This window comes from Schistocerca gregaria, chromosome 4 (genome assembly GCF_023897955.1).
Source record: "Schistocerca gregaria isolate iqSchGreg1 chromosome 4, iqSchGreg1.2, whole genome shotgun sequence".
Taxonomy (NCBI): Eukaryota; Metazoa; Arthropoda; class Insecta; order Orthoptera; family Acrididae; genus Schistocerca; species Schistocerca gregaria.
In genome coordinates this window covers 613,035,446-613,054,690 of record NC_064923.1, presented here as the reverse complement: position 1 = coordinate 613,054,690, position 19,245 = coordinate 613,035,446, and the positions used below count along the sequence as shown (strand labels likewise).

At 40.1% G+C, this 19,245-nt stretch overlaps 1 protein-coding gene across 3 annotated transcripts in view; it reads left to right on the top strand.

Moving 5' to 3' along the window:
* Positions 1-19,245, top strand: part of LOC126267362 (dynein regulatory complex subunit 4-like) — a 103,788-nt gene that overhangs the window by 6,651 nt on the left and 77,892 nt on the right. For 2 of the 3 annotated variants that reach the window (XM_049972500.1, XM_049972503.1), the window contains exon 2: positions 5,838-5,918. The exons of the other annotated variant lie outside the window; for it this stretch is intronic. The gene's annotated coding sequence lies outside the window, so the exon portion shown is untranslated. The remainder of the gene's footprint in view (positions 1-5,837; positions 5,919-19,245) is intronic. 3 annotated transcript variants of the gene reach the window in all.

The window sequence follows — 19,245 nt, the reverse complement described above, 5'->3', positions numbered from 1 at the left end:
AGGACAAATGTTCAAGTTTTATTTCCCTCAAATCTTTACTAATAGGCTTTTTATGAACTTTTTTGTATTTATTTTTTATTTTATTTTATTTTACTTTATTTTATTTTATTTTACTTTATTTTTTTATTTTATTTACTTATTTATTTATTTATTTATTTATTTATTTGCATGGAGGCACCAACTGGTGTCTTTTGCAAACATCATAGCATTTTTTTACAAGCTTAGTACAGTCATATGTACATATATGATTACATACACATGATACAAATGTACCATTGTACCTAATAAGGCACAATATTGGGTGTTACATCTTACCTATTTTACACAACTATATATCGGTAATCTGTTATACCATATTTGACCACTAATGCATGGACTATGGTCTGTTGTTTTTAATTTTGTTCTTTGTCTGTAGTAGCAGTCCTTATTTCTTGTATTATAGGCATACACATCAGAGCACTTTGTTGCTTTGTTTTGATGTGTCACAAAAAATAGAATTAATTTGTAAAGATACAGTGAGTAGACTGTGAGGTATTTATGATGAACAAAGATTTCCCTGCATGAATCTCTATACCCTAATCCATGGATAATTCTGATTGCTCTTTTCTGTAGGGTTAATATTCTGTTCATATTTATGTTGACAGCACAACCCCATATCTCTATCCCGTAATTAATCTGTGCAAAAATGGTTCCATAATAAATTGGTTTTTAATGTCTGATGTGGAACTACTTTTGATAACTGGCTGATTACATGTAATGAACTGCTGATTTTATTGGATAAAAATTTGATATCGTTTACCCATCTTAGATTTTCATGTAGGTGAATACCTAGAAATCTGCAGCCTTCTGTGTCCACTACTTCAATTCCACCTATGTTACTGATAGAGGTTTGATGTGAGCTTGTAAGTTTAAATGGCAATAACTGAGATTTACTGATATTAACTTTCAAACCTTGATCTTGGAAATAAGTAGTTATTTGACGTAGTCCCTCAGTTGCTACCAACATTAACTCATCATTTTGTTTACCAAGAAATAACAGTGAGGTATCGTCTGCATAGGTTACCAATTGGGAGTTGAAAGGTTGCTCTATATCATTTATGTACACTAGGAAAGGAAAGGGCCCAAAATTGAGCCCTGGGGTACACCTTGTGTGACTGTCTCATATTTGGACTGGAAATTAATGATCTGATTACTGATTTTGTAAGTCAGCTTTGAACACTGCTTGCGGTTAAATAAATATGTAGCCAGCAATTGCATGGATGCAGCATTTACATTGTATGACTCAAGTTTACTTAAAAGTAACTCATGGTTTACCAAATCAAAGGCTTTAGTAAGGTCTAGAAATATGCCAGCTGTTTGCATTCATTGATCAAGAGCACCATATGTTTTGTGAAGAAATTCCGTAATTGCTGTGATAGTACTATGATCTTTTCGGAATCCATGTTGTATTTTTGTTAGGAACTTATTTTTCAAGAAATAGTCACTAAGTTGTGTCAGCAGCACAACTTAAAATACTTTACTGAAAAAAGATATAAATGATATGGGCCTGAAATTTGAAACCTCTTCCTTGGATCTTTTTTTTTATGCACTGGTTTAACTGTGCTCCATTTCAATACATTTGGAAATGTATGTTCTCTGATACTGCAGTTAACCAGGGTGGGTGATTATTTTAACTAATTCCTTATTACATTTTTTAATCACAATACTACTCAAACTGTCCCATCCAGATGAGAACTTATTCTTTAGGTTATTTATTATCCTGCCTATTTCTTTTTCACTTACTTGTTTGAATTCAAAAGGTGGCTCTTCAAAGGGGCAGAGCTTTACCTCAGTGCTCACAACTGTGTTATTAACTGGACTAACAGTTGCAGATATAAAGTATTTATTGAAAACATTGAAGACTTTATTAGGGTCTTTAATTGTGTTTCCTTCATGTCTTATATTTACAATTTCAGTTTCTGGCTTCGGTGTGGCTTTGCGAAATTGATTTACAATTCTGCATGAGGTCTTGGCTATATTGTCTGATTGAGCTATTTCACTGCTGTATATCTGTTTTCTTAGATTTGAAAGCTCTTTCTTAAAGATTTTCTTGGCTTCGTTGTACTTGGCCTTAAAAACCTGCAGGTTGTTGGCTTGTGTAACACATCCAGGTCCTGGATGTTTTGCCTGAGTTTTATCATATTTGCTGGAAGTATTAGTCTGTTGGTTTTTGCCCTTTGGTTATGGGTGAACACTCTTTGTATTTTCTTAACAGGGCAGCATCTGTCAAAGTGTCTTAGCATAGCATCATAGAATTTGGCCCGTTTGTTTTCAGATCCTTCAGTCTGGTAAACCAGATCCCAGTCCTCTATAGCTAATTTATTTCTTAGGGCAAGGATGGTAGCCACTCTTAGGATTCTTTTATTTTCGATAACTTTTGTCGTGTTTGGGATGCTTGTGTTTACATACTCTACAAGCTGGCATTTGTGGTCAGAGTAGTGAAAATCCATATTCCAGCACCCAACACTGTCTTTAATATGTTTACATAGTATAACGTAATCAATTCTGCTAGATGTGGACTTTGTTACCCTGGTATCACTATTTACTACATTTATTATGAGATTATATGAGTTAATAGTATCTATTAACCTCATATGACACAAATTGGAAGATTTTGCCTCATTATTCAGATCACCAAGTATAGTTAGGTCACTGGGACCACAACGTCCCACTACTCTACTAAATATGTCTTTGAAGCTAACCACACCAGCCTTTGGTGGATGATAAATACCCGTAACTTTATGTTTTCTCATAACCTCTCTACACTCTTTGGTGTGGACTTCAATGCCTGTCACTTCAATCAAGCCTTCTTTTTTGTACTGGTCTAGATAGTTTATTTTCTTGTACTTGAGATTCTCACTAATGTATACTGCCACACCACCACCCTTATGTTGCTGTCTACAATAACTATTTGCTAAGGAGTAGCCCTGTAGCTTACAGTAAATAATTTCATCAGATTTTAATCCATGCTCAGTTAACACTACTATATGAGGTGACTGTTCATTTACAAAAACCTGTAATATATTAAGCTTATTTCTAAGGTACTGTATGTTTATGTGCATGAGCCTTAGTGGTATTTTTAACTGGTAACTCTGGTTATCTTCCTTTAAAATGCACTGAGTTGGTTCACTTACATAACTTCTGGATCCAGGCATTAAAAGTGTTCCTGTTCTTTGACGATCTTCCATTTCTCGATCTACTACTGAACCTGGCTTCTGTCTGTCTAGTTGTCAAGGTAGTTGTCGAGGTGCCTTCTTGCTCCGTACAGTCCGAGGAGTTGCTGAACTGCCTGGTGTTGCAGTAACTGGAGTTGTATACTCCACCACCTTTGATTGAGTAAGTGATGCTGAAGAGTCTGCAGTTGATGCCACAGCTTCTGTTGTTTTAACTTCTGGCTTGGCAAGTTGTTTTTACCCAGTCCTGGGAATTTGTTAGTTGCTTTACTTTCCCACAAAAACATGTCACTTTGAACTCTGGGTTTTATTGGTCTTGAGGATCTTCTAGGAGCACAATGTGTTTCTGGACTTTTGAATATCCTGTTGCTGCAAACTGATCTTCCTACTCCATTGTTCGTTACTGTCCTCTTGACAACATTGTGGTTGATTTCTGGTACTGTAATTTTTTCTTGCTGTGGTATTATTTGCTCAGTTCCATTGGATCCTTCCACTCAAGTGATATTGCAGGCTTAAGTTGATTTTTTGGAGAGATGACTGCAAGTAAAGTTCTGGCCATTTCTTTCTTGCCATTAGCATTTAGGTGTAGTCCTTGAGAAGTGTACCAGTCTCTGTTCTCAGGGACTTTTATAAACTGAGTGTTTTGGAAATATTTTGGCTATTTTCCTATTTGTTCGCCAGGTTTCATCATTCACACAAGACCAGTTTTCAAGATCATATCTATGAGGTATCCCTACTATGATTACATTTGTGTGCTGAAGCTTAATTAATGCTGATGTTATAGCGTTTAATGCCTTGTCTGCTTCGTTTTTGGCTACATCATTTGTGCCGCCCCAGTTTATAACTGTGTTATTGAAGTGGATCACAGCACTTTCTTCCAAAAATGTGGTTGTACTTCAGAATATATTTTTTTCTCATGATACTCAAACACTGATGTTGCAGAAGAACTCACTCGAAATTTAAACAAAGTTTGTCTAACTTCATCAAAGTCATTGACATTTTTCAAGTTTTTTGAAACTGAACAGTAAACTGTTTTGTGACACACTTCATTTACTATCTGCCCAACAGAGTACTGTTCATCCATGTTACTGCATTCCAGTTAATTTCTCAAAATTAATTAAAAATTACACACAGAACAAAGCACATAACACACTCAATGAAATATATACATCCACAAACTGAGTAAGAAATGGGCTACAGTAGTATGAAAGCAGTATTAAGTATTCAGTGAAGTTATATGCTTGGTAAAAAGAAGAAGATTTGGTGTAGATGACCTGTAGAAGTCTAGGTCATTAGAGATGGGCTGTAAGGTTGTATTACAGAAGGAAATTGTATGTATCTTTTTCATTGCACCTTTTTTTTAGGATTTACCTGATAAATTGAAAGGAGTTATGGCAAACCTTAATTTGAATGGTAGGCAGGGATTTTAATTCCTCGTTCTTTGGAATGTGAACTTGGTGTCATAATAACATTATCTCCTCGTTAACTTAAATTGCCCAAAAAATTAAATTAAATCCTGTGTATCATGTCTATAATATCATTAAAACAATAATAATACTGTAACAGCAGAATCAGGTCTGCATTACAAGTCAGAATACTGATTAATGTGATTAACAGTAAAAGGACAATACAAATTAAATATGAAGGCAGAAAAAATACAAACTTGGTTTTTTGGAATAAACCACAGAAACCAATGAAAGTGGTAAATTTCCTGTCTTATTTATTTATTTATTCGTCTTTAGACCATTTTGTGCAACAGTATTGGACAAGTCAGAAATATTACAGAAATAATATATACATATAAAATAATTAACAGAGTATGGTATGATAATATGAAGATACGGGAGAAGTCGAGCATGGCTTAGTTGAAGGAACCATCCCAGCGTTCACCTTAGCAACTTGGGGAATCCACGGAAAACCCTAGTCAAGGTCAAGCATACGGGGAATAAATCTCAGTCTTCCTGAATGTGAAACCAGTACATTAAGATTGGAGTATGCACTTTGCTCAGTACATAAGTGGAAGGGGTATTCCAAGTACATCATCTATACTGTGAGTGCAATATGTACAATAAGTAAATCAGTGATCAAGAAATTATTAAAATAAAAACACTACTGAAAAAGTGAAAACATTTGAGCATATTTCATGACACTGCTGAAATGTATACTTTGCATAATAAGTAAATCATTGACTTAGTTAAATCATGACACTTTGATATAAAACACCGCTCGAAAAATAAAATGCATGAACACATTATATAGCATTGCTGAAAATTGTAATGCATGCACTAGCATTACATCATGTCTCAGAGGTGGAGTATTTCACTGAATTTGAGGGAAGAAATGAAATAGCATATGTTGACAGAGTACAAAGAATTCAACAATAAATGAGGGTCTAGTAATCCTGTAAGCTAAAATCTTAGACTTGATGTTAGACATCTGAGGAGTTTCTGAATGTTTGTGTTTCAGTGTTTTGTAGAATTCAGTTAGAATACAGTTATACTATGCTGTCCTTCTCCCATGCAGTGTATCGTGGTAGATATAGCCATTTGTATTTTATTTTCATTTAATGGTCATTTAAGCAGTCTACCTATTAATGCCTGACAAAAATGTTTTTTTGTGTTGTAGCATCAAGAAGTAGCTGGAATAATGGAATCAGTAGTTATGAGCTTTTGGATGGTCCTCAAAATGTGCTTCTGCTGACTGCTCGTAAGTAATAGTTGCAAAACCTTAACGATATTATTGCATTCATGTTCTACGATAAGTTTAACGTTTTTGTGTAATTTATTCAATTCATGTATTAAATTTGGAACATTTTGGTTAGTGCAACATAAGAGTAAAATATCATCCACGTGTTCTTTGTGGTGAAACATTACTGAGAACATGTTAGTGCGTAGCAGGAGAGTGGAACCTCCACACATGTGTGTGAGTGATGCATTGCTGATCACTGGAACATATCATACATTGCATAGTTTGCATCTGAAAGCTTCTGGTAAGAAGCTACTTACACAGCTGATTGTCAGAAATATTCAATCTGATCAAAGCAGTGTCCATCGTAGCTGTGTGATTTAGAACATGTTGACAAGTCTTTTTTGGGGATAAATTTGTCTAAAAGACAGGACTGCAGAATAAATATAGTTACTGTTGATACAGCTGCTACTAAAATTAAATATTGCAACTTCAATAAAGTAAAGGATATTACAGGAAAAGCATTCAGAGACTTCCACCAAAACATCAGAAACCTAACAAATAAAAACTCAAACATTGGAAAATCCAGGATGGAATGTAACAATATTATGAGAAGAAAAGTTGCTGCTCACCGTATAGTGGAGATGCTGAGTCACAGATAGGCAAAACAAATAGATTTTCACACTTAAAGCTTTAGGCCAATGGCCTTTGTCAACAATAGACACAAATATGCCGCCCCCCCCCCCCCCCCCCCACACACACACACGCAGATGCCACTCACACACACGACTGCAGTCTCAGGCAACTGAAACCACACCGAGAGCAGCAACACCAGTGCATGATGGGAGTGTTGACTGGGTGGGGGAAAAGAGGAGGCTGGGAGGGGGAAGGGGGAGGGATAGTATGGTGGGGATGGCGGACAGTGAAGTGCTGCAGGATGGGTGGCAGGTAGGTGAGTACTGGGGAGGGGGAGGGAGAAGTAGAAGAAAAGAAGAGAAATAAATAAAAAATGAAATAAAATAAATAAAAAAACGCTGGGTGTGATGGTGGAATTATGGCTATGTAGTGGTGGAATGGGAGCAGGGAAGGGGCTGGATGGGTGAGGATAGCAAGTAATGAAGGTTGAAGGTTGAGGCTGGGAGGGTTACGGAAACTAGGATGTATTGCAGGGAAAGTTCCCACCTGTGCAATTCAGAAACGCTGATGTTGGTGAGAAGGATCTATATGGCACAGAATTTGAAGCAGTCATTGAAATGAAGGATATCATGTTTGGCAGCGTATTCAGCAACAGGGTGGTCCACTTGTTTCGTGGCCACAGTTTGTTGGTGGCTGTTCATGCGGACAGACAGCTTGTTGGTTGTCATGCCTGCATAGAATGCGGCACAGTGGTTGCAGCTTAGCTTAGAGACCACATGACTGGTTTCATAGGTAGTTGTGCCTTTGACAGGATAGGTGATATTAGTGACTGGATTGGAGTAGGTGGTGATGGGAGGATGTATGGGACAGGTCTTGCATCTATGTCTGCTACAGGGGTATGAGCCATGAGGTAAGGGACTGGGAGTAGGGGTTGTGTAGGGATGGACGAGTATATTGTGTAGGTTCGGTAGACAATGGAATACCATTGTGGGAGGGGTGGGAAGGATAGTTAGCAGGAAATTTCTCATTTCAGGGAAAAACGAGAAGCAATCGAAACCCTGGTGGAGAATGTAATTCAGTTGCTCCAGTCCTGGATGGTACTGAGTTACAAGGGGAATGATCCTCTGTGGCTGGACGGTGGGGCTTTAGGAGGTGGTGAGAGACAGGAATGATAAGGCACGGGAGATTTGTTTTTGCACATGGCTGGGAGGATATTTATGGTCAGTGAAGGCTTCAGTGAGACCCTTGGTATATTTTCAGATGGACTGCTCATCAATGCAGATGCGACAACCATGCGTGGCTAGGCTGTACAGAAGGGACTTCTTGGTATGGAATGGGTGGCAGCTGTCAAAGAGGAGGTATTGCTGGTGGTTAGTAGGTTTCATATGGATGGAGGTAATGATGAAGCTATCTTTGAGGTGGAGGTCAACATCTAGGAAGGTGGGTTGTTGGCTTCAGTAGGACCAGGTGAAGCAAATGGGGGAGAAGTTATCAGGTTCTGGAGGAATGTGGATAAGGTGTTTTCAGCCTTGATCCAGATTGCAAATTTGTGATCAACGAATCTGAACCACAAGAGGGGCTTAGGATTCTGAGTGTTTAGGAAGGATTCCTCTAGATGGCCCATGAAAAGGTTGGCATAGGATTGTGCAATACTGGTGCCCATATTCGTACCCCAGATTTGTTTGTAGGTAATGCCTTCAAAGAAGAAGTAATTGTGGGTGAGGATATAGTTGGTCATGGTGAGTAGGAAGGAGGTTGTTGTTTTGGAATCCGTAAGGCATTGGGAAAGGTAGTGTTCAATAGCGGTAAGGCCTTGGGCCTTAGGGAGTTTAGTGTACATGGAGGTGGCATCAATAGTGGTGAGCAGGGCACCGTGTGGTAAAGCAACAGCAATTGTGGAGAGCTGGTGGAGGAAATAGTTGATATCTTTTATATAGAAGGATAGGTTCCGGGTAATAGGTTGAAGGTATCAGTCTATGAGAGCAAAGATTTTCCCAGTGGGGGCACAGTAACCAGCCACAATGGGGCATCCTGGGTGGTTAGGTTTATGGACTTTAGGAACCATGTAGAAGGTAGGAGTGTGGGGAGTTTTAGGGGTGAGTAGACTGATGGACTCCAGGGAGAGGTTCTGGGATGGGCCTAAGGATTTGATTAGTGACTGGAGATCCTGATGAATTACTGGAACGGGATCACTGTGGCAAAGTTTGTAGGTGGAAGTACTTGACAGCTAGTGGAGTCGTTCTGCTAGGTAATCCTTGTGGTTCAGAACAACAGTGGTGTTGCCTTTGTCCACAGGTAGGTTTATAATGTCGGGATCAGCTTTTAGATGATGGACTGCAGTTCTTTCTGCGGATGTGAGGATAGTCTGTATGTTGAGGGATTTGGGGAATGATGGTGAGGCAAAGTTTGTGGGTGGATCATGGTTGGGTGGCGGAGTGAAATAAGTTAGGCAAGGTTCAGTATTGGTCTTTGGTTGCATCTGATTGGTCAAGTTGGTGGCGAAAAAGTGTTTCCACTGTAGGAACTGGTAGAAGAAGAGAAGGTTTTTAACATTCCTCCATAACCTCAAAAACTTCTCCACCATTTGATTTACCTGGTCCTACTGAACCCAACAGGCCACCTTCCTAGATGTTGATCTCCACCTTCATTAGTACCTCCGTCCATATCAAACCTACTAACCACCAGCAATACCTCCACTCTGACAGCTGCCACCCATTCCATACCAAGAAGCCCCTTCCATACAGCCTAGCCACCTGTGGTTGTCGCAGCTGCAGTGATGAGCAGTCCATCTCGAAATATACTGAGGATCTCACTGAAGCCTTCACTGACCGTAATTATCCTCAAAACCTTGTACAAAAACAAATCTCTCTTGCCTTATCTTTCCAGTCTCCCACCACCTCCCAAATTCCCACTGTCGAGCCACAGAGGAGCATTCCCCTTGTAACTCAGTACCATCCAGGACTGGAGCAACTGAATTACATACTCTGCCAGGGTTTTGATTACCTTTCATCTTGCCTTGAAATGAGAAATGTCCTGCTCACTATCCTTCCACCCCCTCCCACAGTGGTGTTCCACTGTCCACCGAACGTACACAATATACTCATCCATCCTTACACATCACCTGCTCTCAATCCCTTACTCATGGCTCATACCTCTGTAATAGACATAAACGCAAGACCTGTCCCATACATCCTCCCACCACCATGTACTCCAGTCCGATCACTAACATAACCTACCCTATCAATGGCAGGACTACCTGTGAAACCAGTCATGTGGTGTATAAGCTAAGCTGCAACCACTGTGCTGCATTCTATGTAGGCATGACAACCAACAAGCTGTCTGTCTGCATGAATGGCCAACAAACTGTGGCCATGAAACAAGTGGACCACCCTGTTGCTGAACAGACTGCCAAACATAATATCCTTCATTTCAATGACTACTTCACAGCCTGTGCCATATGGATCCTCCCCACCAACATCAGCTCTTCTGAATTGCACAGGTGGGAACTTTCCCTGCAATACATCCTACGTTTTCGTAACCCTCCAGGCCTCAACCTTCGTTAGTCGCTGTCCTCACCCATCCAGCCCCTTCTCTGTTCCTATTCCAGCACTACATAGCCATCATTCCACCATCATACCCTGCGTTTTCTTATTTTTTTAATTTTATTTTTTATTTATTTCTCTCTATTTCTCTCCATTTCCACTACTCCCCCTCCCCCTCCCCACATCTCACCTGCCCACCGCCCAACTTGCAGCACTTCACTGTCCGCCATCCCCACCATACTATCCCTCGCCCTCCCCATCCCAGCCTCCTCCTTTCCCCCACCCAGTTGCCACTCCCATCACGCAATGGTGTTGCTGCTTGTAGTGAGGTTTCAGTTGCCTGAGACTGCAGTCATGTGTGTGAGTTGCATTTGCGTGAGCGTGTGTGTGCTTATCTGTATTTTGTTGATAAAGGCCATTGGCCTAAAGCTTTAAGTGTGTAAATCTTTTTGTTGTGCCTATCTGTGACTTGGCATCTCTGCTATATGGTGAGTAGCAACTTTCCTTATCATCATATTGTAACAAATGAAAAAGGAGAAATTCTCATTTCTGTTCCAGAAAATGAAAAGATGATGGAATTTCAGCAGACTTGTTTTGCTTATTAGAAAACCACATGTAAATCACTGAAAACGATCAGATTCATTATGGTGGATACATGCTGCTACCATACTACTGCAGAACTCATGAAAAGTAAGGGGGAGTGGCTATACATGCAAAAAATTGAGTGTCCCAGGCCCTGCATGTTAATGAACATGGTGTTGAACAGCGTTTTGAGTGTTGTAATACAATAGTTGACCTGGAAACATACAGTCATATAGTACTGACGGCTTACCAACAACAATAACTACCAGTGTTTTGTGAATTTGACAGAAACTGCCAAAGTAAAAAATACACATTAAATTTCTCAAAATGCAGCACATGTAATGGAAAAAAAACCATGCTTCTAAAGAAAAGAGACCGAAACTATCATACAAGTGAAGTAAACTATAAATGCATTTATAGTCTCAGGTACTTTTTCCTAAGTCTGCTATTGTTAACAATGGCTCCCACTATTCTTGGAAATAATATTTGCTTCACAAATAAATGTAGCTTACCTTGTACTTGGTAAACATGAAATATTTCTAATAAATAATTTCTCACAAATCCGAACATATTCAGAACTAAACCAAATAAGCATCGTAGCCAACTAAGTGAAAACATTAAATTATTAGAATGTTGTCAGTCAATGACAAAAATCGTTCATAGATAACATCAGTGGCAATTTTCTACTATTGAGGCTTAACTAAACCACCTACTCCAAATATTTGACAAAGTCAGAAATACAAGTCGGTTATTGCAAAGAGGGTCATATATCTAGACATGTGATACAAATCAACCACACATTGTACATTCATGTTGACATAACCTCAACAAAATTTGCAGATTAAGCCTAACATAGATCTCTTGCTATGCTACAAGCGAGTCTCATACCGCATTTAGTTTTCTTGGCTTTCATGAGAAAACTAGTGACTTCTAAGATAACATAGACCTCAGGTTACGGCACAGATCAGACTGTCACAACAGATAACGTTCCTGCAGTCAGATCAGATTTGTTGGCTTCACCAACTCACAACTAAACTATTCCATTCCAACCTAAGCTAGACCTCAAGCTACACTACAGATCAGTCTCTCACTGCAGACACATTTATGCTTTCAGATTCGTTTGCTTCACCAACTTACAACCAATCTAACTTGTCTTAGATCTTGGGCTACACTACAGATCAGTCTGACACCACAGATACCTTCTCATCTGTGAGATTCATTGGCTTCACCAGCTCACAAGCAGACTGTTGCATTACAACCATACCGAGACCTTGGGCTACACTACAGATCGATCTGTCACCACATTAACTTTTTCTGTCAGCCTCATTGCCTTTGCCAACTCACAACTAACTGTTCCATTCCAACCAAATCTAGATCTTGCACTAAGTTACTGTTCAGCCTGTTTCCAATTATATCTTTTGTGCTGTCAGATTCATTGTCTTTGCCAACACACAACTGCCCTGTTGCATTCCAACCTAACCTAGAACTCATGTTACGCTACAGATCAGTGTGTCACCACAGACACCATTTCCACTGTAAGATTCGTTGACTTCACCAAATCACATCCAAATATAGGCCTCAAGGTAAACCAATCCATCATTGTAACATTAAGCTCTTCTCTTGAGTCACAAAGTAAATAAACACTCTCTCAGAAATTCAGAACTTCTTCCATAATTTGAGAAAATACATCTTTCTTTTCACACTACCTCCTCAACGTGTACTCAATTGCTTTCTACAAAGTTGCTAACACCAGTGTCAAAGTCAGGCTCCTGCTCTTGGCTGATATACAATTACTAGTACAATGGCCATGTTTAAGTGTTTATCTTTTCCTGTGTTTTCCTCGTAGAATATTTATTAAATTTCATGTGTGTTTCTCTGTTTAGGAGGTTTAATCTAATGGTTTTGTAAATGTAAATTCATTCAGTCTATAGCACAATAATTACTCACTGAACAGTCAGTTACATGACTCACTAACGCATCAGCACCAATTGGCAACACATCAGGAGGGTAGCAAGTTGCATCTCTAGAATTGTCTGCTTTTGTAGTTCACTTCTTCAGTTACATCTTGCTAGGAGGGCTAGGGTGTGTGAATACTGTGTGCAGATCTAGGAGGAGCTGGCCACAGTTTGCGAAAAGCTGAATCTGCTTTTGGCTCTCACTGCAGACCTTCAGGCTGCTGCCTCAGAGTGCTGTGGTGGTGCAGAATGTGGCACATCACACAGGACACCTCAGGTGTCACTTGCTTTGCCCACTGGCTCTACTTTTGAAGCACCTCCTTGTGCCCCAAACACCTTGGAGCTGCCTTCACAGCAGGGTGAGTGGCGGCTGGGATGCGTTCGCATCGCTTGAGGCAGAGGGCCAATGTGGAGACTGGCTGCTTAGGCTCAGCTATTCACCCTGTGAAGGGACAGGTGGCTGCTCATTCAGCATGGACTGAGAAGGCACATTTGGGGGAGGGGTCTACTAGTTATCGGGCGTTCCAGTGTTAGGCACGTTGTGGAGACCCATAGGCAGATAGCATTCAGGTTTGGAAAGGAAGCCAATGTGCAGTTGGTATGTCTGCCAGGGTTCCTCTTAATAGATGTGGAGGTGGCCTTACCTATGGCTATCAAGCATGCAGGAGGCAGTCATCTGCATTTGTGACTCATGTTGTCACCAACAGAACCTGTCACATGGGTTCTGAGGCAATCTTCAATTTGTACTGGCAGCTGGCGGAGGCAATGAAGACTGCTGGCCTCAATTGGGTGCAAGCAGAACTCGCAATTTGCAGCATTGTTCCCAGCGTTGATCGGGATCCTATGATCTGGAGCCAAGTGGAGGGTCTCAATCAAAGGCTTCATCGACTCTGTGACGGTCTCGGCTGCAGATTTCTAGACCTGTGTTTTCACATGGGGATTTGTAAGACTCCCCTTGATAGGTCAGGGGTGCTCTACACAAAGGAAGCACCTACTCAGGTAGCAAAGTATTTGTGGAGCGCACATGAGGTTTTTTTTAGACTAGAAAGTAGTTTGACATGCTCTGATGAACACTTGCCAGTCAGTATGCAGCGAGGGAAATCAAATGGTGATCACAATTTTATCAGTAAACTGACAAAGTATTTGTAATAAAGTTCCCGAATTTACTGTCCTCCATGAAAGTTATCGTGCTCAAATCATTCTTGGGACCAAGAGCTGGCTGAACCCAAAGTGGAAAGCTCTGAGATATTTAGTGAGTCATGGAAAGTATATCATAAAGACAGATTAGAAGCCATAGGAGGGGGAGTGTTCATTTAATTGACAAAAATATTGCCTATGTTGAGGTCGAAGTTGAGTGTGACAGTCTAGTCATCGGTCCGCATACAGCAGGTGTACGTGAAACCTAGTTAATTGTTGAATGTTTTTACTGGCTAAGTGATTCTGCTATGACAGCTCTATAGTCATTCAAAAGAAAGTCTATGGTCAGTAGTGCGTAAATACCCAGATCATGTGATACTTGTTGGACGCGACTTTAATCTGTAGAGTATAAACTTGGATGTCTATGGATTCATTGCAGGGGGTACAGACACACATTCATGTGAAATACTTTTGAACACATTTTCTGAAAACTATCTTGAGTAGCTAGCTCAGCAGCTTACACACAATGGAAATATCTCAGACCTCATAGCTACAAACAGGCCTGCCTTATCGATAATGTCAGTGTATAAACGAGTATTATTGATCATATTGTCATTATAGCAACTATGATTACTAAAGTTAATAAATCAGTCAAGAAGCCAGGAAAGTGTTTCTGCTAGATAAAACAGATTAAGCAGTTATTAGCTTCTCAATTAGTGAATTGGCATCACTTAGTTCCAGTAAGATGGACGAAAAGGAATTATGGGCAAAGGTTAAGCAGATTGTAAGTTGTGGTCTGGAGAGTTATGTGCTGAGTGAGTGGACAAAGGATGGAAAAGACCCACCATTGTTTAATAATGAAATTTGGTAGATGCTGAAGAAACAGAGGCTGTTGCACTCAAGGCTCAAAACGGAATGTACAAAAGATGACAAGCCAAGGTTAGTGGAGATTTGTACATCTGTGAAAAGGTCTGTGTGTGAAACATACAACAACAAAAATGTTCCAATGTGTGTGAAATATTATGGGACTTAACTGCTAAGGTCATCAGTCCCTAAGCTTACACACTACTTAACCTAAATTATCCTAAGGACAAACACACACAGCCATGCCTGAGGGCGGACTCGAACCTCCGCCAGGACGAGCTGCACAGTCCATGACTGCAGCGCCTTAGACTGCTCGGCTAAAACATACAACAAATAACACCATTACACCTTAACAAAAGATTTGACAGAGAAACGAAGAAAATTCTGGTCTTACATAAAATCACTAAGGCTTACATTCAGCCCTTGCTGACCAGCCTGGTGGCGCAATTGAAGATAGCAAAACAAAATCCGAAGTTTTAAATTTCACATTCAAGAAATCAACATAGGGAAACTGAACAAAAATATCATCATTTGACTATCAGACAGACTCCTGTATGGACAACATAGTAATAAGCATACCTGGCATAGAGAAACAACTGAAAGATTTGATAGCAAATAAATCACTATGTCCAGATGGAATCCCAGTTTGATTTTACAAAGACTGCTCTATGGCACTGATTGTTGCCAGCATCAGGTTCCCTTATCAACAAGGTCGAGGTTACGGGTATGAAAGTAGCTAGGATGATTGCAGGTACTAGTAGATGGAAACAATGGCAGGAGGGTGTCCACAATGAGGAAATCAAAGAAAAACTGGGAATGAACTCTATAGATGTAGCAGTCAGGGCAAACAGGCTTAGATGGTGGGGTCAAGTTACATGCATGGGAGAAGCAAGTTTACCCAAGAGACTCGTGGGTTCAGCAGTAGAGGGTAGGAGGAGTCAGGGCAGACCAAGGAGAAGGTACCTGGATTCGGTTAAGAATGATTTTGAAGTAATAGGTTTAACATCAGAAGAGGCACCAATGTTAGCACTGAATAGGGGAACATGGAGGATTTTGATAAGGGGGCTATGCTCCAGACTGAACGCTGAAAGGCATAATCAGTCTTAAATGATGATGATGATGATGATGCTCTATGGCACTGGCCCCTTACTAGCTTCCATTTGTCATGAATCTCTCACCCAGCCCAAGTCCCAAGTGGCTGGAAAAAAGTGCAGATGGCTCTGGTGTATAAGAAGGGTAAAAGAGCAGATCTGCAAAATTACAGACCAATATCCCTAACTTCTGTTTGCTGCAGAATCCTTGCACATATTCTCATTTTGAGTATAACATACTTTCTTGAGACAAGAAGCTTACACCCATGAATCAGCAAGGTTTTAGAAAGCGTCACTTGTGTGAATCTCAGATTGCCCTTTTCTCACACGATATACTGAGAACTGCGGATCAAGGGCAAGAGGCAATTCCATATTTCTAGATTTCCAGAAAGCATTTGATACAGTGCCCCATTGCAGGTTGTTAATTAAGTTGTGAGCATATGTAATAAGTTCACACATATGTGAGTGGCTCAAAGACTTCTTAAATAATAGAAACCAGTATGTTGCCCCCAACTGCGAGTGTTCATCAGAGACAAGGATATTGTCAGGAGCGCCCAAGGGCAGTGTGATTCAACTGCTGTAGTTCTTTATGTACATAAATGATTTGGCAGACAGGGTGGGCAACAGTCTGCATGCTGATGATGCCATGGTCTATGGTAAGGTGTCGAAGTTGAGTGTCTGTAGGAAGATACAAGACAACTTAGACAAAATTTCCAGTTGATGTGATGAATGGCAGGTAGCCCTAAATGTGGAAAAATTTGAGTTAATGCAGATGAGTAGGAAAATCAAATCTGTGAAGTTCAAATACAGTATTACTAGTATCCTGCTTGACACAGTCGAGACAGTTAAATATCAGGGCATAACATTACAGAGCAATATTTGGTGGAAGGAGCATGTTAGAACTGTGGCAGGGAAGGCAAATGGTTGACTTATGTTTTTTGGGAGAATTCTAGGAAGCAGTGCTTCACCTATAAAGGAGACTACAAATAGGACACTAGTGTGACTTATTCTTGAGTACTGGTCGAGTGTTTGTGATTCGTGCCAGGTCAAATTGAAGGAAGATATTGAAGCAGTTCAGAACCAGAGTGCTAGATTTGTTATCGGTGGGCTCGAACAATGTGTAATTGTTATGGAGTTGCTTTGGAAACTTGACTGAGAATCCCTGGAGGGAAGGCGATGCTCTTTTCGAGGAACGCTGCTGAGAAAATTTAGAGAACCGGCATTTGAAGCTGATTGCCAAACGATTCTACTGCTGCCAACATACATTGTGCATAAGGACCATGAAGATAAGAGAAACTGTGGCTCATAGGAAGGCATGTAGATAGTTGTTTTTCCCTCACTCTATTTGTGAGGGAAACAGGAAAGGAAATGACAAGTAGTGGTACAGGGTACCCTCTACTATGCACTGTATGGTGACTTGTGGAGTATCTGTGTAGATGTAGATGTAGGTACAATTGTCAACATCATCACACAACGCAATGACCACCACATAGTAAACCACTGTTAGACAAAACCAGTGTAGAAATGAAAGTTACAGTAATAGGATATGCGCCAGTACTTACCAATAGCAGATTAGTGTCCCCATTAGGTTGACATCCAAGAAATACTTTAAAACTAAAAATAAAACAAAATTAGTAAAACAAAAATAGTTGCAAAAATTCAAATAAAAAAATATTCACCACCATTTTTAAACAAAAACTCAACTCTCTTTCATTGGCACATACGTCCAACACCTTTAAAAAAAAATCAAACTGCTGTGTTGTCCAAACAAGACACAGCCAGAGCAAAAGCACCACAGGCATAAAGATGCAAGCAGGTTCCAGTGCCATAGAGACTCACCACTTGCATGAGTACCAACAGTGCCACATGTGGCACTGACGAGGAAGTTATCAACTTTGCCTCAGCCAATTGCTGGCTGAGTACAATCTGCCAATGACCAGACGACAACAGACAGAAGCCTACTCAAAAGGTAAAAGAGCAGCTCTTGCTCACTTGGTTATAGATCATTGTTCAGGGCTGACTTATACAGGGAACATCTTGTAGTGAACTCTTAGATATGAACAGACAGTTGCTGTAAATTGCATTTGCTATGTACTATAGTGCTTACCTAATGATTATTTGCACTTAGCCATTGAGGGCCTTTTTTGTGTTATATTGCAAGCAATGTTGCAGACTTCATTATTCATCTAGTAAAAAAGATAAATAAACCTTTTATCTAATTTGTGTGACTCGTTACTAATTTGTTGGGGTGGTGTAGAACCTTCTTTCTCCTATCCTGTTACCTGACCCTGGGGCATATCTGTGTAATAGTGGCAGGGAGAAATTGTTTTAGTGGTGTGCTGCACCAGAAGCTATTTCATGAACTCACAAACTCGGCCTACCGTAACAACAAAGGCGACTCCACAGCAGTAGTGACAAGGCATTTACAAAACTGGCAACGAGGGTTTACAAAACAGACAAGCACCAGTTTTGCGGAATATTATTCTTTTACTCATACTCATCTAAATGGCTCTGTAATGCTGAAGTTCTCCTTTTCCCTCACCCAATAATTCTTTTTATTGCCCCCAGTATCCTTAAATTGTGTCTGTACATGCTCCTGTTTCTTTTGTACCTAAATTCTACCAAGTGATTCACAGCCGAATCCATTTACCCTACTTCATCTAACCCCTTATATCTAGCCCAGTCATCTGACATTATGATTAACCCATCTGCCTTATACCTTTTTTATCAATGTAGAGCAAGCTGTCTTATCTTTAAGTACTTCAAATTATTATTATTTGTTCACTCTGTATCACTCTTTCCAGTCTTTTCATAAGTATTTGAGTAAGTGGCCTATAACAGAATACTGACTCGTTTAACTGACCAGAATATGTTAATCACTTCTCATTTTTACTTTTATACGGGATTCTCCGTACAGCAAGCAATTCTGGAGCTCAGAAATGAAGTACTGACAGCACTAAACAAGAAAAATCACCCAGCTGGTAGATTCAGTAACCTTGCCAGAGTCTTTGAATGTATGGATCACAAATTTCTACTTAGCAAACTAAAGTGTTTTGCCATTAATGGCATCCCTCTTGCAAGGATGGAATATTTGCATCACTGGTGTCCCTGCCAATGTCATTGTCTGATGTACTCATTGCTATCACTGTCTTTTTCTGTCGTCTGTGTTGCCACATATTTATAGCTGTGTCACAGGCACACTCGTTAGCAAACTCACTACCATGCTACTCCGACCATTTTCACTCCTTGTCTGTCATCTCCACTATGGTCTCTGTATTTGCCACTTTAATCACCACTGACATGCCCTGAAATCTTTACCTCTTCTCATGATTTGATTGTTCAACGCCTATATAAGCTTCACATTGTGAACAGAAATGGATTTTCTTACCACCACAAAATAAGTAGTTACTTACACCCACCTCATCACTCCTACAGCCACATATTCTTTTACACCACATTTATTATCCCCACTTGTCCTTTCCACCTTTCTCACGTATCTTGCTGCAATTACAGTTCCTCCAGCCTTTCCCCTAACGTCTTT